A 22,620-nucleotide genomic window follows, 5' to 3' on the forward strand; every position below is an offset into this window, starting at 1 on the left:
GAGGACATCCGCGTGCCCCCGACCAGGCTGCGGCCAAGAAGAGTCGGTGAGTCACTTGCTCTGGGAGTGCAGAGCCGCACGGGACCTGTGGAAGGAAGCAGGCCCCCTGATCTCCCCACGCCTGCCAGCAGGGGAGGACCTAACGCCCCAGCTCGTGCTGTATGGGGTGGGCCGAAGGCCTATTCAACCAAAGGCCTTCGCCCACCCTCACGTGTCTGAAAGATGCACTGTGGTCCTCCCGCAACCTGCTGGTGGGGAAACAGGTAGAGACCACCCCCCAGGCAGTGGCTTTGGTAGCCACGGAAGCCCTGGGGTGGTACGAACGACAGGGGGCCTCGACCCCAGGCGAAGGGTCCCCCACAACATCTAAGGTCCCGGCGGCCACGGCCTGACAGCGCTGCGGTGCCTAGGGCGATGCGCCTAGGGGAGGAGTCTCCTCTGGGCCCCGACGGACGGGTACGAAGTCGATTCAGGAAGAGCAGGAGGAGGCTTTTTTGATAAGGACTCACCCCGTTTTTGTACAAAGGACCGAAGACAGCTTTTTTAACAAAGTGACTTTTTGACAGGCTTTTCTTTTTATGTCTTAAAATTGTTTTTACTTTGTTAAATCATGTACACACATTTTAAATGGCTTTTACTAATCGGCTTTTACAAGAATTGGTACTTTTATATAGGATTGTTTTATTGTTTTAAATAAACAACATGTACCTTTTAAAAATGTAATTGTAATATAATGCTGGTTTTTATGCACTTTATGCCGTTTTTATGTGTGTGAATGAATTGCAAATGTGAGCTGTTTTAAAGGAAATGTACAATAAAAACTTTTCCAAAAGAAAAAATCTGTTCTTATCAGTTTAATATCTGATACGTCCCCCATTGGGGGACTACATATTAAATGGATTTTTCGAACAGGGAGTTGGAAATGGGGCTTGCTCCGTCCGCTCCACGCATCGACCCGGTATTGCAGTACCTCCGGGAACGGTGCAACACTTTCCTCCCATTGTCAATGAAAACAATTACACGGAGGTAGGTAAAACAGCCAGCAGAAGAAGAGGTAAAAAAAAAAAATAAAAAAAATAAAAATCCAAACTGAAAGAAGGGCGAAGCGCTTTTCGTGCGGTCCAGCGTTTTCCCTCCATTTTTCTAAAAAAAAAAAAAAATGTATTTGGTTTGGCATTCACCAGGATAGTGTCTGTCTGTCTGTCTGTGTGTTTGTCTGTGACTTTTTCCCCACAGCCCCCGAAAACTTGGCGAGTGGGTTCGGGGACAACCCGCGAGAACCCAGCCTTGAGTAAACAGAGTGCGTCTCGGGCCCCGACCTCTGACTTCCATATGACTCTGGTTTCTCTTCATTACGCACAAGCCTTTCGCCTTTTACTAAAGACTTCCGTGGAGAGGAACACTTACGAGTTCAACGTATTTTTGGAGGGGCTTTGCTTCTGGCAGAGCCCGATATCTTGTTTCAAGAGAAATCAACAGAGACGGCGTCTGCCTGCCTGCCTGCCTGCCTGCCGCGCAGACTTTTTGCTCAGGCATTTGAGTTCGTGCTGGCTGACCGGCGTATTTTTCCAGTCAAAGTAGTCACTCGGCCAATTGAATTCAAGCCCGACAACGACGACTGGCGTATTTTCCGGCCTTTGAACAAATAATAGCACTGGACGCATTAGCGACTTTTCCTTGACGCATTAGCGACTTTTTGGAGAAAAAAAACACTTGCCTGTCGCCATGGAAACGTGGAGGGGTGGCGATGGGTGGAGCACACTTTAGCCAAACCGCTGAGGTCTCCCGAGACCCCCGGGTGCCCGGCGGGTGCAGGGTTCAATTTGTGGGTTATCGCTTCTCGGCCTTTTGGCTCAGATCAAGCTTGGTACCGAGGTGCCCCAAAGCCCGCTGAGTCAGGAGGTCGAAGAAAGGCAGGAGGGAGGAGGGTGCTTAACTTTTTGGATTGGTGGGAACCGGATTTTTTCGGGTTTCATTTTTCATTGGCTTCTTTTGTTAAGAGAGCTTTTTTGGGAAGAAATGGAGCAGCAGAAGCCAATACCAGGGATGGGACTGGCCAACACGGTGAGGTTTACCTGGACGGACAAGGAGATGGAGCCGTGGGGAAGAGAGACGTTTGGGAGAAATATCCTGATGGGGTGCCTGAAGCTACAGGTAAAAGATGTTCTTTGCCTTCAAGGGAACCCATTGGAGAACGCTTATGATGTAACGTTCCACTTGGAGGAGAAGCATGAGGGCGTTATGAAGAAGGTGAGGGAAGGGAAAGGAGCAAGACCCCTGTGCCATTACGAGGTGACCAGCCTGGCAAGGAACAATTTCAGGGTGGTCACCGTGACTATGTACAATCCACATGTAAAGGATGAGGAGGTGAGGGCCTTTCTGGGGAGATATGTTGACAACGTCTCCTCAGTGAGGCACCTCAGGGACTCCCTGGGATTCTGGAACGGGAGGAGAGGGTTCCAGGTGCTTCTCAGGGAGGACCCGAAGGGTTTGGGTGGCTACCTCCATCCTCCGGCAATGTTCTCCCTGGGGGCTGACAGGGGGACATTGTTTTATGCCCGTCAGCCTCCGTTCTGCAGGCGGTGTATGGTCTACGGCCATATCCTGGCCTCGTGCAACACCAGAAAGTGCAGGTTCTGTGGGTCGGGAGAGCACGAGGCCAAGGATTGTGACGAGCCCAAGGCTTGCCACGGGTGTGGCTCGGTAGCACACCTGTGGCGTGATTGCCCGACTCGTAAGAGGTCGTATGCGTCCGCAGCTGGAGGGGGGAGCGGGGGATGGAGGGAGAAGAGAAAGAAAGGGAGCGGAAGACAGTAATGGCACGGGGGAAAAGAATGCACAGGAAGAGGACGGGAGGAAGGAGGCTGCGAGAGGAGAGGGGCGAGGAGAAGAGAAGGCTGGAACAGGAGGAGAGGAGGGGAAGGAGGCGGAAGGAGGTGAAGGAGCGGAGAAGAAGGAGGCTGGGTCAGTGGAGAGAGAGGAGGAGGAGGAGGAGGAGGAAACGGTGACGGGAATGGAAGGAGAAGCTGAGACGGGACCAGAAGAAGGAGCGGAGAAGGGAGAAGGAGTGAAGGAGTGGGGGGACAGCGTGATGGACAGCATGTCGAGCGCCTTAGTTGAAGAGATGAGGGGAATGGTGGAGGAGATAGCGGAGAAGGGGGGTGGTGTCTCCCCATTGCCTCCAACACCAAAGAAGAAGAAAGGGAAGAGGAGGGGGGGCTCGACAGGCTGTGAGGGGAGGAGTGGGGGTGGGGGGAGGGGTTGGCCAAGCGAGGGATGGGGGAGGAAGAACGCCCTTGTCCTCGTTGGTTTCCTCAGTCCCTCAACGTTTGGTGGAGGGTGACTCCCAAGGGTTGGTTCAGGCCTGGTTGGCTGAGGGGGGATCTCAACTCCTGTTTGGGGTGGGGGGGTCCCCTACTATTAGCCCAGCAGCCTACAGGGAGGGAGGATTGGAGGGTGTTGAGGGGGAACCCAGGATGCAGGGCTTTACAAGGCTTAACACTATGCCTGCATTCTGGGTTGGAGAGATGGAGGAGGACGGGGGGACGTCAGGAGAGGAGAAGACGTCCCTGCCGGATGAGATGGAGCAGGGGAGCATCGGGTGAGTCTCCTGTTTTTGTTTTTGTTGGTTTCCGTTTTGTTGATGTGAGGTTTATTTTATAATGGATCTTTCTGTTAATATTTTCAGTTTAAATATAAGGGGGTTGAGGGATTTTGTTAAGAGGGCAGTTTTTAGTTTTTTGGAAGGGGTGGGTTTTGATGTTTGTTTTTTACAGGAGGTTCACCTGAGGGATGGAGGGGATGTTGAAAGGTTTAGGAGGGAGTGGGATAAGGGGGAGTCAGTTTGGGGTATAGGTGGGGTTCATTCAACAGGGGTAGGGATTTTGTTTGGGAATAGGGAGGTGAAAATAGAGGATACTTTTGTTGTGATACAGGGCAGGGTTTTGGGGGTGGATGTTACTTTTAGGGATAGTAGGTATAGGTTAGTGGGGGTGTATGGGCCACAGGTGGCGGCAGACAGGAGGGAGATGGTGGACTGTCTGGCGCCCCTGTGTGTTACAAATAGGCACTTGGTGATAGGAGGGGATTTTAATATAGATTTAGGGGTAGGGGGGGATAGCAGTGCAGGTGCCATCACCGGGCTAATGGCTTGCCATGGTTTGGTTGATGGTGGCCTGCACACTACTCCGACAATGGCTGGTCCCACGTGGCGCAACTCCCGCGGAGGCTTGACTACATTTTTATATCCAGGTCTTTGGGTCAGTTCTCTGGGCGGCTGTTGCCTGTTTTCTTTTCGGATCACGACGGGGTGCTCCTGCAGGTGGGGTCGCCAGTCTGCCTCTTCGGTAGGGGGTACTGGAAATTAGATCGGGATGTGTTGGAGGAGCAAGTTTTCGTTGACGCCTTTTGCATTTTCTTTCGGAGGATGGAAGGCCTCCGGTCCATATGTGAGGGGGTGTTAGAGTGGTGGGATTTAGTTAAGGTTAGGATTAGGGCCTTTATAATAGGATATTGTAAGAGGAAAAAAAGGGAGGAAAGGAGGGAGGTGGATCGTATCCAAAGGTTGCTCGAACTCGAGTACGAGGCAGGCAACCTCGGCGGGTCGATTGACTGGGAGAGATCAGCAGCCCTGAAGGCGCAGCTCAGGGAGCTGCAGGAGCGGAAGGCTCGAGCTTTCCTGGAGCGTGCGCATAATGGCTTTCTAGAACATAATGAGACTTGTTCCGCTATGTTCTTTAAGTCGGTTAGGAGTAGACAGAGTAGGAAGGTAATGAATGGGGTTAGGGAAGAAAATGGTAGGATAGTCAGAGAGCCAGAGGAGATGGTCAGGGTGACAACTGACCATTTCCGAGGTTTATTTAAGGAGAGGGAAATAGATGTAGAGCAGGGAAATGTGTTTTTAGAACACTTGTCCCGGCGTTTGCCGGAGGACATTAGAGAAGCGATGGAGGCTCAGATTTCCCTAGAAGAGGTTGAGTGCGCTCTTAGGAGGATGGGAAAAGGGAAGGTGCCCGGGATGGATGGGTTGCCGGCCGAGTTTTATCTCAAGTTTTGGGGTATACTTGGACCGGTGGTCCTTGAAGTCTTGAAGGCCATCCTTGGGACGGGGGTCCCGGGGGGATCAATGGCTGTTGGTGTGCTGTCACTTCTTTATAAGAAGGGGGAAGTAACAGACCTTGGCAACTGGCGGCCGTTGACCATGCTGTGCGTAGACTACAAGATACTTGCAAAGGTTTTAGCAGACCGGTTGCGCACAGCCCTTCCCTACGTCGTCCACGAGGATCAGACGTGCGGGGTAGAGGGCCGCTCCATTAGATGGAACCTACAGTTGATCAGGGACTCCATCGCTTGGGTAGAAGATAGAGGGTTGCCTCTAATGGTAGCAGCGCTAGATCAGGCGAAAGCCTTTGATCGCGTGAATAGGTATTTTCTATTCAGGGTGTTAGGTAGATTAGGATTTGGGGAGGAGTTTATAGGATGGATCCGTACATTATATGTCGGAGCGGGGTGCCGGGTTAGCGTAAACAGTCACTTGGGTGACGTTTTTGACCTCGAGTCTGGGGTCAGGCAGGGGTGCCCGCTCTCGGCTCTCCTCTTCGTTCTGTACATGGAGCCTCTGGGGGCTGCCATTAGGGCAGACACAGGGGTGGAAGGCTTGTTGATTCCTGGAAGCGGTGGGTTGCGCGTCAAGTTGACGCAGTACGCCGATGACACTTCCTTGCTGCTTTGCAAGGACTCGTGCCTGACAAGGTCCCTTGCCATTATTGGGGACTTCACCCGGGCGTCGGGAGCGGTTTTTAACCACGCAAAGTCATCCGTTAAGTTCTTCGGAAGATGGCGTGGTAGGACGGATGTGCCCGGGGGGTTATCTCTCTGTAAGGGGGCCCTGAGGATTCTCGGGGTCCATTTTGAGACCTCCGGCTCAGCGACGCTGAACTGGAACATGGGTATCGCAGTGGTACAGAGGAAGCTAGCGATGTGGAGGGCTAGGTCATTGTCCTTTATAGGCAAGGTCCTGGTTCTCAAGGTGGATGTATTGCCGTCTCTTTTGTACTTGGCATACATCTACCCATTGCCGGCTTGTCTGAGGAGGCCTCTGGTGAGGCTAGTGTTTCAGTTCATGTGGGGTGGCAGGTACGAGTGGGTCGCCAGGGCGCGCATGCTCTGCCCCATCGGGGAGGGAGGTAGGGGGGTACCACATCTCCCCCTCAAGCTGGACACAATTTGTTTCTTTTCTGTTGACGGAGCTTGCTCAGCCGGTAATACACCCGTCCGGTTACCTCCTGCGGGTGTTCTTCTCGTATCAGGCGAGAAGCGTAATGGTGTGGTCTAACACGGGTCCTCGGGCGGAACAGCTGCCGTGGCACTTCGGCCATGCGGCCAAGTGGCTGCGTGCACACCCCGAGGTTGAAGTTGCCCGAGTAGGTTTAGTTCACAGGCACCTGTACGAGGAGGTCAGACAGGCAGGGAGTCTGGCGCCGGTAGTGGGCATCCCGGCAGTGGTGTGGGAGGGAGTGCAGGCGCGGGGCCTGGACAATAGGCTCAAGGACCTGAATTGGTTGAGCCTCCACAAGTGTTTGCCGGTACGGTCCATCATGTACCGACATGGCTTGGCGAGATCCCCCACCTGCCCAAGGCCGTCTTGTGGCGGGGAGGAGACTGTGCGTCATGTATTTTGGGACTGTGCCTTTGCCGGAGTATTATGGGCTAGGGCACGGGTGTTGTTAGGAAGGGTAAGAGGGGATTTTGTGTTGACGTGGGCGAAGTTAGAGAGGGGTGTAGGGAGAGCGAGAGGGACAGAGAGGGATAGGTTTCTGCTCTGGCTTCTCATGAGTCTCTTTAAACGGGGGCTGTGGGAAGCTAGGCAGAACATGGTTAAGACAGGGAGAGATTGGGGGGTGGAAGGGGTAGTGAGGAGGGTGGAAGGAGATTTGAGGGGGAGGATGAAGAGGGAGGAGAGGAAGTGGGGGCAGCACGCTGCCCGGGAGAGGTGGAAAGGGGGTTTAGGGCTGGGGTTAAGTTAGATGGTTTAATGGGATAGTTTAGGGACAGGGAGATATAGGGAGAGGTAGTTTGTAGGATGATGGGGAGGGAAGATGCTCCCCTGAGTTTTTTGTTTGGGGTTTGTTATTGTCTTGATTTAAAAATGCCAATATTATTTGAGTGGGAATGAAATGTATGATTTTGTAAAGTATGAATGGCATTGAGCGTAATAAATATTTTTTCAAAAAAAAAAAAAAATCTTACTGGGCTTGATTTTGAGAAGTGATCAGCAAATTGTGCTTTTGTAAAAAAAATTTTTTTCTGTTTCACTATTGTTTTTTGTCCTGGGTAGGTGGTGGTTTGGTGGTGGACTACAGGTGCACCAGCATCTGTAGGGTGAGTTAAGTGTTTTCTCTTTATTCATTTATTGCCTTTATTTTTGTTAGCTTGTTGTTGTTGTTGTGTGTTTTGTGTTTACTTTAGAAAAAAAACCCAAAAAATATTATCTGTTCTGTGTTTGCTCGTTGTTGTTTCCTTTGTTCTTTTTATCTTTCTTAATTTTTGTTCTTTGTGCTTCCCCATCCTCTTGTAGCCCTAGTTTCCCTTTAGTTTTACCCTCTTGTTTTCTGTTTGTGTTTGCTAGCCTGGTTGGCTTGCTGGCTAGCCGGCCTGTCTAGCTTTTAGCTTGGCTGGCCTGCTAGCCTCCTCGCCCCTTAGGCTTGGCAGGCATTGTTTGCTCCTTTCTGTTCGTCTTGTACCCCCCCCATAACCCATCCATACCCCCTCAAATCGTATTTCCATCCCCTGAACTTTCCCTTGTCTTGGTTTTTGTTTGTTGCCTTTTGTTTTCACTTAGGGGGCCATTTTGTTGGCTGGCCGGCCTGCTAGTTGGTTAGCTTAGTCTGGCCTGCTGGTGAGGCCTGCTAGTCTCCTAGCCCCTCAATTTGGTTTGTCTTGTGAGTATTCGTCTTGTTTTTTTGTGTCCTTTCACCCCATCCATATTATTTCCCTCGTTTTATACCCATTTTTTTCCCTCTTGTTTGTTTTGTCATCTGGGAGGTTTAGCAGCCTGCTAGTTTGTTAGCTTAGCCTGACTTGCTAGCACGGCCTGCTAGCCTCCTAGCCCTTGTACATTGTTTGTTTGGTGTGTTTTTTGTATTATATTTCCCATCCTTCCCTCGTGTCCCTCTTGTTTGCTTGTTTGTTTGTTTTGTCAACTGGGAGGTTTTAGCACCCGGCCTGCTAGCTTGTTAGCTTGGTCTGACTTGCTAGTGCGGCCTGCTAGCCTCCCAGCCCCCTGTAAATTTGTTTGTTTGGTGTGTTTTTTATTATTATATTTCCCATCCTCCCCTCGTGTCCTTTTGTGTTTAGTTTAAACCCCTCCCCCCCACAGTCTTTCCCTATTGTTGATAAGTTTAGTTGGGTGCTGTGCTAGGTAGTTTGTTTTGTGTCCCGGGAATTGGTAGGCCCTGTTAGCTTAGCATAGCTGGGCCTGCCAGCCTCCCCCACTATTTTATTGTGTCTTTTTTTATCACTGGTGTTGGGTTAAAGGGAGTGGGCCTCCATCATGTCAGCAGCACAGGCTGGCATGCGGAGGCACCACGCCGTGCGCCTCCTGTTAAAGGAGAAGGGAGGAAAAACCATGGAGTTATCCCGATTGGATTTCTCCAGGAAATTCCTCCAAAAGGAACTTCGTTTCGTACCTGCGCAGGTGAACTGCATCCTAACCCTCCCATATGGGAAGGGTTTCGATGTCAGTTTCGCCGGCGCCAGCTTCCTGACGGAGTTCTGGGGGAAACTCCAGAACTCCCAGAACAAGCAGGGATCCCTCGCAGCAATGTTTGAGGTGATCAAGCTGACGGACAACAGCATGAAAACTGTTATTGTCCGTATGTATAACGAGACGGTACAGCCGGAGGACGTTGCAGTATGGTTGGGCAGGTACTGCAACGTGAAGGGGCCCCTGACCCAGGTGAAGGATCCCGATGGGATCTGGACAGGGGCCTGGAGGGTTACTGTCCAGCAAAGGGAGGATCCCGGGGGCTATGGTGGGTTGAAAGCCATCCCATCCACCATAGTCCTCGGAGAGAACAGGGGCCATGTTCACTACCAGGACCAGCCAAAGCTGTGCCGTAAGTGTGGTGAACATGGCCACCTAGCAGACGCCTGTGAAAAGGTGGTCTGTATGAAGTGCCGGGACGTGGGCCATCGCTACGAGGAGTGCACGAACGGAAGGTCGTGCAACCTCTTTGCGAGCGGTCCCACCTCATCCGCAGCTGCCCCTCCTCCTGGGCCAATAAGGTCAGGGCTGGCAGGATGGAGGCGGCGGCTGCGGACCGGGCTTCCGAGCGCCAGAAGAAGGAAGCGGAAGTTGCCAAGGTAGCGGAGGAGGTGGTGGAGGAGGTGGTGGCGGTAGTGGAGGAGGTGGTGGAGGAGGTGGTGGCGGTTGTCGAGGAAGTGGTGGCAGTAGTGGAGGAAGTGGTAGATAAGGTGGAGTGCGCGGAAGGTGCGGTGGTGGGAGAAGTGGGAGTGGAGGCAAAAACCCTCCCCACCCCAACCCCCCCCGCCCCAGACTGATGTGACCCCTGAAGGAGAAAGGGCCGAGAAAGACGGCTCTGGAGAGATGGTGAGTGAGCTAACCGGAAGTAAATTTGCATCCTGTAGGGGGAAATGTAAATTGACTGTGGTGTCACATTTTGCTGAAATGTTTTGTTTAAGTATTTTTTAAAAATTTCAGTTAATAAAGCTGTATACAAACATGGTCTCTTTTTTGCTGTCTTGAGTAAGGCAGCTTCAAAATGCAGGTGTTTCAGCCTAGCTGAGTGCTTTGTGTGGTGGTGGGGCAGCCAGCAGAAAATACGGAGCGTAGAGGTCACTACGTTGCTGCCAATCCAGCATGACTTCTGCCGCGTTCAAAACAACTGGAAACTCAGAAGAAACTCGCTCCGACTGGGAAAATACGGAAAATAATTGAGCGGTCATCCAACTCTGAATTCTAAGTCGGGATTTCGGGCCTCTTTCTAGAGCCCACAAGAAGGACCGCCGTGCCACCTTCCTGTTCAAGTGAGCACAGCACAACAAGGTGAGTCCAAAAATGTGTTGTATTCTGCTGCATAAATGATGTAATATGCCAGGGAGATATGTATACTGTAGCTAAGAAAGTAATACTAAGTGTATGTTGTGTAGTAAGCTGTTAGTAGCCCATGTGCCTCACCCTAATAATTGGGTCCCTTTCCTCCCTCAACTTAGCCTACTGTTCTGACTTGGTGGTGCACATGTAGCCCATAGCCTGTTTTAGAGAAATGTAATCATCGAATATTCTAAGAGCTTTCATTGTCTGCTTATATGCCCCCTTTATTTATCCTACGGTTCTGACTTTGTGTACAGGGAGAATACTGTAAGAACGGCCCGTGTTCTGAATTCTGTCGCTGTACATTTCAAAAATGCTGAAGAAATACATTTAGTTATTGACTACATCAGTCCTAGCTCGCTCATGAATGTCTTAAGCTAAATTATGGATTGCCTCTTATCCGCTCGTAGTTCCCTTATGCCATAGTTTGTACATCTCAATTGTCAGTCAAAACCACATTTTAAGCAAGTCAGCCATATCAGCTATGTTTTTCAATGAGGCTGAATGAACTGTTTCAGCTGTCAGACAAGGCTCCACTGATAGCCAGGTGTAGCAGTGGTAAGGATTCACTCCATGGTGCTGAAAAGAAAGCTCTGCTGTTGGTACAGCTTTATGTGGGCACAGTTTGTCACCGGCTTCCAGTTGAAGCTCGCATCTGTTACATCTGGTGCTTGCCTATGGAGCTGTGAGGGGAACGGCACCTCCGTACCTTCAGGCTCTGATCAGTCCCTACACCCAAACGAGGGCATTGCGTTCATCCACCTCTGGCCTGCTGGCTCCCCTTCCTCTGCGGAAGCATAGTTCCCGCTCAGCCCAGTCAAAACTGTTCGCTGCTCTGGCACCCCAATGGTGGAACAAGCTTCCTCACGACGCCAGGACAGCGGAGTCACTCACCACCTTCCGGAGACATTTGAAACCCCACCTCTTTAAGGAATACCTGGGATAGGATAAATTAATCCTTCTACCCACCCCAAAAAAAAAAAAAAAAAAAAAAACGACACTGTCAAGTGAGGAGAGTGTGGGAGAGGTGGGAGAGACCCTGGGCGAACACCTTCCCCTACGGAAGAGAAACGCAGAGGAGCTCTCCGACCCCGAACAGGGCGAGAAGAAAAAAGGAAAGTTGGAGTGGGAGAGCTCCCAGGGGGAGGATGAGTCCAGGGTCTTCCCATCCAACTCACCTAACCAGGAATCCTTTTTAAACCCAGTTTTTACCTCCTCTCCCTGCCACCCCCCCTTACCCCGCAGGGAGAGAGAGAACGTTTCTAATAAATAACCCCTTTTAAACTGTTTTAATGCCTTCTTTCCTTTTAGCACTGTTTACTAACCTCTTTTATGGCTTTTAACATCACCACCATTAATGTTAGGAGTGTAAAAACCGAAGTAAGAGCACAATCGGTTTTATCCTTTTTAGAAAGTTTTAATTCAGATGTGTTTATTGCAGGAGTGTGGTCTACCCTTTTTAACCTCTTACAGGAAATGGGAGGAGAAGTGGCAGCATGGGCCCTCCATTTGGAGTGGATCCAATTTTAATAAAAACGATGGTGTTGCTATTTTATTCAAGACCCCACAGGTGGTGGTGAAGGGGAGCACAGTGGTGGTTGGGGGACGTGCTCTTTTAGCCAAATGTACTTTTATGGGGAGGGATTTTAACGTACTAAATGTATATGGTTTTAATAACAAACATGACCGGTGCGCGCTTTTAGAAGACCTGCAGTCCCACATGCTGGGGAGGGATCCTCTAGTGGTGGGTGGGGATTTTAACTGTGTTTTAAGTAGAGCAGACAGGAGAGGAGCGGGAGAAGATTTTAAGGTAGATAGGTCTAGTGTTTTATTGCAAGGGTTGTGCAGGGATTTTAAACTAACGGACTGTTTTAAAACCCTGCATCCAAGAGAGGAGGGCTTCACCTGGACCAGTGGTGACGGCACCAGAGCCTCTCGCATTGACTATCTGTTTACCCGCGACTGCCCGCCAACTGATGCTAGAATAACCCCTACTTTCTTCTCAGACCATGTAATGCTGACGTGCACCCTTTCACTAACTTCGGGTGTGACTGTAGGAAGAGGGCCCTGGAAACTGAACTGCTCCCTTTTAGAAGATGATAGAGTAGTTAGCCAGTACAGGGAGCAGTTCAGCCAGTGGCAGACGCTACAGGACTTTTTTGATACACGAGCACAGTGGTGGGAAATGGTGAAGGGTAAGACGAGGACCTTCTTTAGAGAGATAGGAAAGAGAAAAAGTAAGGAAAAAGATAGACGCATGTTGGGACTGCAGAAGCGACTGGAGCGTTATTTTAACCTAAACCAACAAGGCCTTGATTTTAACGAAGACATCAAAGAAGTAAAGAAAGAAATGGCATTTTTAGCAGAACAGAAGAGCAAGGGGGTTATTTTAAGAAGCAAGGAAAGGGAATTAGAAGAGGGGGAGAAGTGCACTAGGTACTTTTTAAAAAAGATAGTAAGGGTAGGACAATGACAGGATTAAAAGATAAAGATGGGGTTTTAAAAACAGACACAGAGGGAATAAAAGAGGTAGTCGAGGATTTTTATGGGGAACTGTTTGGGAAAAAAGACGTGTGTGAGGAAACCATGGGGGATGTTTTATCATACATTGATAGATTTTTACCCAACACAGACGACCTAATAAAAGACCTGACGATGACCGAACTTCACAAAGGACTGAGACATTTTAAAAGGGGAAAATCACCGGGGGAGGACCTTTGGAGTTTTATCTGACCTTTTGGGATGTTTTACCCGACGAACTTCTGACTGTTTTTACTGACTTTGAAACACTTGACAGACTACCTGACAGTTTTAGAACAGGAATCGTGACTCTTTTACACAAGAAAAACGACAGGACTGACCTTAGAAACTGGAGACCGATTACCCTTTTAAATTTTGACTGTAAACTTTTTACCAAGGTTTTAACACTCAGAATGTCTTCTGTTTTAGGGGAGGTGATCCACCCGGATCAAGCCTGTGCCATTCCGGGAAGGAAGATCACGGACAGCCTAGTACTGATCAGAGATGCCATCTGTTATGCGAGAGACAGAAACATGCGGCTTATAGTCCTAAATTTAGATTTTGAGAAAGCTTTTGATCGGGTCTCGCACCAGTACCTCTTCAAGGTAGTGCAAAAAATGGGGTTCCCTGAAAGGTTTCTAGCTTGGGTGGGATTGCTGTATGGGGACATCACCAGCAGAATTCTTGTAAATGGGCATTTGTCAAGAGCAGTGGGAGTACACTGCGGCGTCCGTCAGGGATGTCCATTATCTCCCCTCCTGTTTGTGGCCTGCATAGAACCACTGGCACAGGTCTTGAGAAGGGACCAACGGATCAGTGGGGTGGGTATCCCGGGGAGTGGGGGGATGACCGCCAAGTGCGTTTTTTACATGGACGACGTAAACATTTTATGCACTGACCTTTCATCTGTTGACAGGACTCTAGACAGGACTGACTGGTACGGACGAGCCTCTGGGGCGAGACTGAACAGGGGTAAGACAGAGGCCCAATTTTTCGGACCGTGGGCAGACTCAGACTTGACAGGACTACCACTGACAGTTAAAATGACGGACATAAGGGTTCTGGGGGTTAAATTTGACAGAGAGGGAGGAGGTAGTGGCAATTGGACCGGGATTTTAGCGACTGTTAGACAGAGAGACTGGGTTTTTGGGGACTGAGACGACTGACTTTTGAGGGCAAGATTTTAATCATCAAGGCTGTGATTTTACCTGTGCTTTTATTAATCAGTTCTGTTTTTATCCCCCCTAGGAAAACATTATTAGCTCTGGACCGGATGCTTTTTTATTTTCTGTGGGGAAGCAAGTGGGAGAGGCTGAGGAGGGAGGTGGTGAAGAGGCCCAGGCTCAAGGGGGGGAAAGGCTTGCCTGACCTCTACTTGTTCCTGGGCAGCCGCTACACAGCGTTACATCTCACTCTTGCCACCTCCCCGGTCAGCAACAAGACCCAGGCCCTCGCACGGTTCTGGCTGGGGTCTTACCTCAGGTCTCTGAGGCTGATCCCAGTGGACCTGCGAGCCCCAGTCTCTTACCTGCTCCCCACACAATATGTACAGCTCCAAAAGTTAAGACATTTTAAACTGGAAAAAGAGCCTGTCACAGTTTTAACTAAACACCGCTCTCTTCTCTCTCTTGTGCAGGAACAGGAACCGGTGTGTCCAGTGCGCGGGCTTGCTATAGGCGAGCCCACAACGGTTTGGCGCAACGTGGCCCATCCTGCTCTGCTGAATTGGCACCGTGACCTGTCCTGGATGGTCGCCCATGAGATCCTCCCGGTCAGGGCCGTCATGCACTCCCGGGGCATGGCGAGGACATCCGCGTGCCCCCGACCAGGCTGCGGCCAAGAGGAGTCGGTGAGGCACTTGCTCTGGGAGTGCAGAGCCGCACGGGACCTGTGGAAGGAAGCAGGCCCCCTGATCTCCCCACGCCTGCCAGCAGGGGAGGACCTAACGCCCCAGCTCGTGCTCTATGGGGTGGGCCGAAGGCCTATAACAACAAAGGCCTTCACAAAACTCTGGCCCACCCTCACGTGTCTGAAGGACGCACTGTGGTCCTCCCGTAACCTGCTGGTAGGGAAACAGGTGAAGCCCTGGGGTGGTACGAACGACAGGGGGCCTCGACCCCAGGCGAAGGGTCCCCCACAACACCCAAGGTCCCGGCGGCCACGGCCTGACAGCGCTGCGGCGCCTAGGGCGATGCGCCTAGGGGAGGAGTCTCCTCTGGGCCCCGACGGACGGGTACGGAGTCGATTCAGGAAGAGCAGGAGGAGGCTTTTTTGATAAGGACTCACCCCGTTCTTGTACAAAGGACCGAAGACAGCTTTTTTTAACAAAGTGACTTTTGACAGGCTTTTTATGTCTTAAAATTGTTTTACTTTGTTAAATCATTTGTACACATTTTAAATGGCTTTTACTAAATCGGCTTTTACTAGAATGGGTACTTTTATGTAGGATTGTTTTATTGTTTCAAATAAACAATTTGTACCTTTTAAATGTAAATGTAATGCTGGTTTTAATGCACTTTTATGCCTTTTTTATGTGTATAAATGTATTTAAAATGTGAGCTGTTTTAAAGGAATTGATCAATCAAAACTTTTCCAAAAGAAAAAAAACTAACAAATCTGTTCTTATCAGTTTAATATCTGATACGTCCCCCATCGGGGGACTACTTATTAAATGGATTTTTCGAACAGGGAGTCGGAAATGGGGCTTGCTCCGTCCGCTCCACGCATCGACCCGGTATTGCAGTACCTCCGGGAACGGTGCAACACTTTTCTCCCATTGTCAAGGAAAACAACTACACGGAGGTAGGTCAACAGCCAGCAGAAGAAGAGAGAAAGAAGAAGAAAAAAAATTCCAAACTGAAAGAAGGGCGAAGTGCTTTTCGTGTGTTCCAGCGTTTTCCCTCCATTTTTCTTTAAAAAAAATAAAAAAATATAAAACGTTTTGGGCCATTCACCAGGATTGTGTGTGTGTCTGTCTGTGTCTGTTTTTCACCAAAAAAAGAACAAATAGTTCACCAGGATAGTGTCTGTCTGTCTGACTTTTTCCCCACAGCCCCCGAAAACTTGGCGAGTGGGTTCGGGGACAACCCGCGAGAACCCGGCCTAGAGTAAACAGAGTGCGTCTCGGGCCCCGACCTCTGACTTCCATACGACTCTGGTTTCTCTTCATTACGCACAAGCCTTTCGCCTTTTACTAAAGACTTCCGTGGAGAGGAACACATTTACGAGTTCAACGTATTTTTGGAGGGCCTTTGCTTCTGGCAGAGCCCGATATCTTGTTTCAAGAGAAATCAACAGAGACGGCGTCTGCCTGCCGCGCAGACTTTTTGCTCAGGCATTTGAGTTCGTGCTGGCTGACCGGTGTATTTTTCCAGTCAAAGTAGTCACTCGGCCAATTGAATTCAAGCCCGACAACGACGACTGGCGTATTTTCCGGCCTTTGAACAAATAGTAGCACTGGACGTAAAGAGCTAGTAGGGACATGACGCATTGGCGACTTTTTGGAAAAAAACGTGGAGGGGTTGCGATGGGAGGAGCACACTTTAGCCAAACTGCTGAGGTCTCCCGAGACCCCCGGGTGCCCGGCGGGTGCAGGGGTCAATTTGTGGGTTATCGCTTCTCGGCCTTTTGGCTCATATCAAGCTTGGTACCGAGGTGCCCCAAAGCCCGCTGAGCCAGAAAGTCATGGCCGGAGGGCAGGATCATCAGTCAGCCAGAGGGGCTGGACTGCGCAATACTTTGCAGTTCGTATGGAAGAACAAGGGCAAGCAGATTGGGAATCGAGAATGGTTCATCAGGACGGTGATCATTGAAGGTTTAAGGGTGGACCCAGGGCATGTTTACTGCCTCCAGCGGAACACAGCTGCAGAGGGGTATGATCTTTCACTGAACAGCCAGGCCTTGTACAGGCGGTGTATGGATATTTGCAAAGAGAAGGCAACGAGCGAGCCTTTTTCGAATTTCCAGGTTTTCCCCTTGTGCCGGTTGGATTTGAAGATCATAACTGTGCACATGTACAATCCCTATGTGGGGGATGACAGCATCGGTGCTTTTCTAGGCCGGTTTGGGAAAGTGAGTCCCGGAGTACGATATCTAAGGGATGGGTACGGGATATGGTCGGGAAGGAGGCAGTTCTGGGTCGTACTGAACAGGGATCCGGAAGGAGTCGATAAGCTGGTTCACCCACCAGCCTATTTCTCCATTGGTGCGGACCGGGGGTACCTGTTTTATTCAGGCCAGCCAAGTTTTTGCAGACACTGCCGCAGCTTTGGCCACTTGGCCACGGGGTGCACCCTGCTGAAATGCAGAAACTGTGGGAAGCCAGGTCATGGGGCAGCCAACTGCAGGGAGGCCCGAGTCTGCAATGGCTGTGGGAAGCAGGGCCACATTTTCAAAGATTGCCCAAAGAAACAAAGGACCTATGCGGATGCAGCCGGCGATGGCCTCGTGGTAGATGCTGCGAACTCTCCTCTACGGCCAATAGAGGAGGTTCTCAAGGAAATTAGAGCGGTCGCAGATGAGATGGGAAAAGCTCCAGGGGGAAGTGCAGCAGAGGAGGTCCAGACGACGGAGACCTTGGAGGAGATGGAGTTGCTGACGGGCGCCTGGGAGGATAGTCCGCTGAGAGAGATGTCAGACGACTCTGCTACACCCACCCGTTCGCGGAAGATGAGGTCGAGTTCGGCTGGCGGGGCAACTGGATCGGCATCTTCAGGCAATGAGCAGTCAAGTTTGGAGTATAAGGGGAAAAGGAGGAGGGTCACTGACAGGGGGTTGGTGGAAGAACACAGGAGGCCATCGGTGGCCGTCTCCAACCGGTTTGCAGTACTGAACCCTGATACCGGGGATGAAGGGTCGGAGGTAGGGGTCGAGATCCAGGATCCAGGGTCATTGAAGGCTCCTGCACTGGAGGTCTCTGAAGCCTCGATAGGGAGCACTGGAGATAAGGTCCAAGGGTCCTGTTTGGGTCTGGAAGTTTCCAGGAAGGGCGCCTCAGGGGTGGACACCGATCCTGAGGAGGCTTCGATGGAATGTGCACAGGTGTTGTCCGGGGGAGACTGTTCTTCCACCTCTGGGGAGGGATCGCTGGTCTGTGGACAGGTACCAACCCGTGTAGACTCATCTTCCAGTCCTGAACGCTCGTTTGTGGCGCCGGGCACGCCAAACAGTGACCTCTATCTGGAAGAGGTGAGTGGTTTGGGGATGGGGGAGGGTCCTGTCTGAGGGGAAAGTATACGGACCTTGGATGATCTTGTTTTTCTTTTCTTTCTTTTGTATGGCCCTGTTTACAGCTGTGACAGTGAATGTCAGGGGGTTAAGGGATGTGGGGAAGAGAGGAGGAGTGTTTCAGTACCTTTACTGTGTCTATTTTCAGGTCTGTTTTTTACAAGAGGTTCATTTAAGGGACATGGGGGATGTTTATGTTTTTTCAAGAGAGTGGGTAAAGGGAGAATCCAGATGGGGGATAGGGGGGGTGCACTCCTCTGGGGTGGGGATCCTGTTTGGGGATAGGGAGTTTTGTGTGGGGGGTTGTTTTTCTGTCATACAGGGGAGGGTTTTAGTGGTTGATGCAGACTGGAGGGGGGCGAGGTTTCGCTTTATTAATGTTTATGCACCTGCTGAACCTCGGGGTAGGAAAGAGTTATTTTTGGCCCTGACAGATGTTTGTGTTACTAACCGAACTGTGGTGCTGGGGGGGGATTTCAATGTCTCTTTTGAAGGTACCGGGGATTTTAGCCTACCTTATTTGGTGTCTGTTGTTAAGAAATTTTCTTTTAGAGATTCTTTCAGAGTCATCAACCCCACGGGGGAGGGTATGACATGGGCAAACTCAAGGGGTTCACGTAGCCGAATTGACTTTATGTTTTTACCTGCATCTGTGCCAGTCTCGAGAGTCACCGTTTCTCCTGTCTGGTTTTCTGACCATTGCCAAGTACAGGTGGTGTTCTCGGTTGAGGCGCCTATATTTGGGAGAGGGTTTTGGAAATTAAACGTAAACATTTTGGGGGATTTTTCTTTCAGGGAGGCTTTTAAATCCCATTATGAGATATGGGGTGACCTCAAGCCCTATTTTGGTTCTTTAGTCGAATGGTGGGAGTGCGTAAAGCGCAATGTGCGCACACTGGCCATTTCTCACTGTGTTGCTAAGGCTCGGGCTGACAGGGGGGGTTTTCGGCAGCTTCAGGGGGAACTGGCGGCCTTGGTGGCAGCTGAGAACAACGGTGAGGGGAGGGATGTGGAGAGGATGGAGGTTTTAAAAAGTAAGTTGGGGCTGTATTTTCAGGGGAAGGCCAGGGATTTTCTCTTCAGGTGTCAAAGGGATAAGTTTGAGTTTGGGGAGGCGAGTAGTTCATATTTTTTAAACAGGTTAAAGCTGCTCGGGCCAAAGCAGTAATTGCCCAGCTGCGAACAGAAGGGGGCGGAATGGTCTCTGACCCTAGTGGGATGGTGGAAGCAGCGTCCGCATTCTACCGAGATTCCTTTAGGGAGAAGGACATAGACGGTTCGAAAGAGAGTGTCTTTTTGGGTTTTTTGAGGAGGAAGGTTCCCCCGGAGGCAGTAGTTGACCTAGACCGCCCTTTTGAGCTGACGGAGGTTGAGGCTGCTTTGCGGGCTTTACCTACCAACAAGGTGCCAGGTTTTGATGGGATTCCTCTGGAGTTTTATGTTACCTTTTGGGAGGTTTTGGGGAGAGATTTTCTTTCTGTAGTTAATGCAGTGTTTCATTCAGGGCTTTTAGGGTCTTCAATGAGGGAGGGGGTCTTGACGGTGTTATTTAAGAAAGGGGAAAGGGATAACCTGGGGAATTATAGGCCCATTACACTATTGTGTGCAGACTAAGGTGGTAGCCCGGGTTTTAGCGGGCCGCCTCAGGAAGGTTCTGCCCCATGTCATACATGAGGATCAGACATGTGGGGTGGAGGGGAGGTCCATTCACTGGAACCTGAGTCTGGTGAGGGACTGTATTGCTTGGGCCCAGGACAGAGGGGTGCACCTCATGTTGGTGGGCTTAGACATGGAAAAAGCGTTTGATAAGGTGCACCATGGGTTCCTTTTTTCAGTTTTGGAAAGGATGGGGTTTGGGGCAGGGTTTTTGAGGTGGGTGGGGATTTTATATACGGCAGTGGGAAGTAGGGTTTTAGTTAATGGGCATGTAGGGGAGGTGGTCCCTCAGCAGACAGGGGTACGTCAAGGCTGCCCATTGTCACCACTGCTTTATGTGTTGTACATTGAGCCTCTGGCAGCAGCTTTCCGGGCGGACACAAGTATTTTGGGCCTCCGCCTCCCTGGCGGTGGCTCTTCGGAGGTCAAGATCTCCCAGTATGCGGATGACATGACTTTGTTTCTGACGTCCGAGGGGAGTGTTGCCAGGGTGGTGGAGGTCCTGGGGGAGTTCGGACAGGCGTCGGGGGCTAGGGTCAACCTGGGGAAATCCTCAGTTAAGTTTTTTGGGCCTTGGGCAGGGAGACAGGAAGGCCTCAGTGGTCTCTCGCTCTGCTCGGGGCCGATGAGGGTCCTGGGAGTGGATTTTGAGATTGCAGGTAGCGAGGGCATCAATTGGGGACAGAGGATTGCAAAAGTGCGCACCCGGGTGGGCCTTTGGAAAGCTTGTCGGCTCTCTATGAGTGGTCGGGTTCTTGTCATTAAAGCAGACATTCTTCCGTCCTTGGTTTATTTGGCCTATGTTTTTCCTGTGCCTCCTCGGTACAGGAAGGGCCTAGTGCGAATTATTTTTTCCTTTGTTTGGGGGGGCTACGAATATGTAAAAAGGGATTGGATGGTGCAATCAGTGGAGGAGGGGGGAAGGGGTGTTCCTGACCTCCCTCTTAAGTTGGACACTATTTTCTTTTCTTCGATATGTAAAAGTTTGGTCAGCCCTTGTAGCCACGGTTTCTCTTTTGTTTTGGCTATCCTTCCCACTGCGAAGGTTGGTAGCCTGGGACAACTCCCGCCCTAAGGCGGAGACCCTCCCAGCTCATTTCCAACATGCGGTTAAGTGGAGCAGAAGGCACACTGAGTGCCTGGAGGGTCTGCTCTGCATGGACCACAGGGCTTTATACAGGACCTTGGTGGCTAAGCGGGGTCCTGTAGGTATCTATGGGGTGGGACCAGTGGTATGGAAGGCGATTCAGCAGAAGGGTCTACCTAACAGGTTGAAAGATCTAAACTGGTTGTGTCTGCATAGGCGTTTGCCCGTTAGGGAAGTCCTTCATAGGCACAGCCTGTCAAGGGTTAAGGTATGGCCAAGGGAGGGGTGTGAAGGCGAGGAGACGCTCTGTCATGCATTTTGGGAGTGCTCCTTTGCCGAAGGGTGTGGAGGGAACTGGGTTCTTGGTTTCAGGTGAAGGGGATTTAATCTTTTGAAGCAGTTACGTTGGGGTTGGGTTTGGGCATCAGCAGCGGGAGGGGGTCTTTTTTAATTTGGCTCCTGATCTCTTTGGGGAAGGCAGCTCTGTGGGATTCAAGGGGGGTTTTGGTTAAGTCCAATATGGACTGGGGAGTAGGTGGAGTGGTGAGTAGGGTTAGAGCTGACCTGAGAAAGACGTTTTGATGTGGACAGATATGGTTTCCATGCCTCTAAGGAGAGATGGAAACCTCTTCATCAGTAAAGGACAGTTTGTTAAAAGGTTCTGTTTTCAAGATTGGGCCAATTTGGCTTGTTGAGTCCATTATTCCCTTGGTGCAGTGGGTGGCTGAGGTATATTATTATTTTTTTTTTTCATGACTCGTTATTGTGCGGGTTTGGGTTTGCATTGTCTTGTAATTTCAAGCATTTTGTACAAGGCTTAGTGTTTAATATGAGTGGTTTTGTTTAATAAAAAAAATCTGTTCTTATCAGTTTAATATCTGATGGGGACTACATATTAAATGGATTTTTCGAACAGGGAGTCGGAAATGGGGCTTGCTCCGTCCGCTCCACGAATCAACCCGGTATTGCAGTACCTCCGGGAATGGTGCAACACTTTTCTCCCATTGTCAAGGAAAACAACTACACGGAGGTAGGTCAACAGCCAGCAGAAGAAGAGAGAAAGAAAAAAAAAATCCTAAAATAAAGAAGGGCGAAGCGCTTTTCGTGCGGTCCAGCGTTTTCCCTCCATTTTTCAAAAAAAAATAATAACATATTTTGGCATTCACCAGGATTGTGTGTGTCTGTTTTTGACCAAAAAAAGAACAAATACTTCACCGGGATAGTGGGTCTGTGCAGGGGTCAATTTGTGGGTAATCGCTTCTCGGCCTTTTGGCTAAGATCAAGTGTAGTATTTTGCTGTGCTTGATTTCTAGAAGTAATCGGAGGCCGGTGGGCAGAGCATTGTGCTTTTGTTGAAAAATTGTTTCTGTTTCACTATTGTTTTTTTTGTCCTGGGTAGGTGGTGTTTTGGTGATGGACTACAGGTGCACCAGCACCTGTAGGGTGAGCTAAGTGGTTTTTCTTTATTTCTTTATTGCCTTTCTTTGTGTTAGCTTGTTGTTGTTGTGTGTTATGTCTTTACTTAAAAAAATTTTTTTTTTAAATCGTATTTGTTCTGTGTGTTTTCTTGTTGCTTCTTTTATTACTTTTATCTTTCTTATTTTTTGTTCTTTGTGTTTCCCCATCCTCTTGTAGCCCTAGTTTCCCTTTAGTTTTACCCCCCTTGTTTTTTGTTTGTGTAGTGTTTGCTAGCTGGGTTGGCTTGCTGGCTAGCCGGCCTGTTTAGCTTTTAGCTTGACTGGCCTGCTAGCCTCCTCGCCCCTTAGGGTTGGCAGGCATTGTTTGTTCCTTTCTGTCCATTTTGTAACCCCCTGTAATCCATCCATCCCCTTAAATTGTATTTCCACCCCCTGAACTTTCCCTCATCTTGGTTTATTGTTTGTTGCCTTTTGTTGTCACTTGGGGGGCCATTTTGCTGGCTGGCCGGCCTGCTAGCTGGTTAGCATAGCCTGGCCTGCTGGTGAGGCCTGCTAGCCTCCTCGCCCCTCAATTTGGCTTAGCTTGTGAGTATTTGTTT

The 22,620-nt window shown here is 50.1% G+C and overlaps 4 non-coding genes and 2 pseudogenes across 4 annotated transcripts; all 6 read left to right on the top strand.

The window, feature by feature from the left end:
• The first annotated feature begins 817 nt into the window (after positions 1–817).
• LOC121558791 lies at positions 818–992 on the top strand (annotated as a pseudogene).
• A 341-nt stretch (positions 993–1,333) lies between these two features.
• LOC121558782 lies at positions 1,334–1,450 on the top strand. Its single transcript, XR_005998602.1, has one exon. It is a non-coding gene; the product is annotated as a U5 spliceosomal RNA (small nuclear RNA).
• Positions 1,451–15,217: 13,767 nt separating this feature from the next.
• Positions 15,218–15,402, top strand: LOC121558793. The gene has a single exon (XR_005998609.2). It is a non-coding gene; the product is annotated as a U2 spliceosomal RNA (small nuclear RNA).
• A 381-nt stretch (positions 15,403–15,783) lies between these two features.
• LOC121558788 lies at positions 15,784–15,902 on the top strand. Its single transcript, XR_005998607.1, has one exon. It is a non-coding gene; the product is annotated as a U5 spliceosomal RNA (small nuclear RNA).
• Positions 15,903–21,435: 5,533 nt separating this feature from the next.
• On the top strand, positions 21,436–21,599 carry LOC121558777 (annotated as a pseudogene).
• Positions 21,600–21,856: 257 nt separating this feature from the next.
• On the top strand, positions 21,857–22,043 carry LOC121558781. Its single transcript, XR_005998601.1, has one exon. It is a non-coding gene; the product is annotated as a U2 spliceosomal RNA (small nuclear RNA).
• Positions 22,044–22,620: the final 577 nt, after the last annotated feature.

The sequence above is a fragment of the Coregonus clupeaformis genome, unplaced genomic scaffold (assembly GCF_020615455.1).
Source record: "Coregonus clupeaformis isolate EN_2021a unplaced genomic scaffold, ASM2061545v1 scaf0328, whole genome shotgun sequence".
NCBI lineage: Eukaryota > Metazoa > Chordata > Actinopteri > Salmoniformes > Salmonidae > Coregonus > Coregonus clupeaformis.